The 349-nt window shown below is 30.7% G+C and overlaps 1 protein-coding gene across 1 annotated transcript in view; it reads right to left on the reverse strand.

Moving 5' to 3' along the window:
* Window positions 1–349, reverse strand: part of VWDE (von Willebrand factor D and EGF domains) — a 101,437-nt gene that overhangs the window by 1,182 nt on the left and 99,906 nt on the right. The gene's annotated exons all lie outside the window — the stretch shown is intronic.

Consider the following 349-nt stretch of genomic DNA (forward strand, 5'->3'; position numbering starts at 1 on the left):
CTGTAGATTGACTCCCAGTTTGACTCAGATCCATCTTTAATAGCTGCTTTTTGTATTTCCTAACACTGTAAGAAAAATTCCACTGATTTCAAATGGAATTTTAAATAATGTCACACTCTAAGTGTAAAAACAATATAACCGAATGCTTTAGGCAAATGCATAGTTTCCACTATTTTAGGCTGAGCCTTTTCTGGTTCATGCTTGAATCTACCATTCTTAATCTGGCATTTTATTGGTACTTTTCATTAGTGAAGAAATGCTCTTACATTTTCTGTTCCTTATCCTTTATAAATTTAAGATTATTTCTATTTATGAAGAAAAATGTATTCTTTCCATTACAAAACACCAT

The sequence above is a fragment of the Propithecus coquereli genome, unplaced genomic scaffold (genome assembly GCF_000956105.1).
Source record: "Propithecus coquereli isolate 6110/MARCELLA unplaced genomic scaffold, Pcoq_1.0 Scaffold133, whole genome shotgun sequence".
Taxonomy (NCBI): domain Eukaryota; kingdom Metazoa; phylum Chordata; class Mammalia; order Primates; family Indriidae; genus Propithecus; species Propithecus coquereli.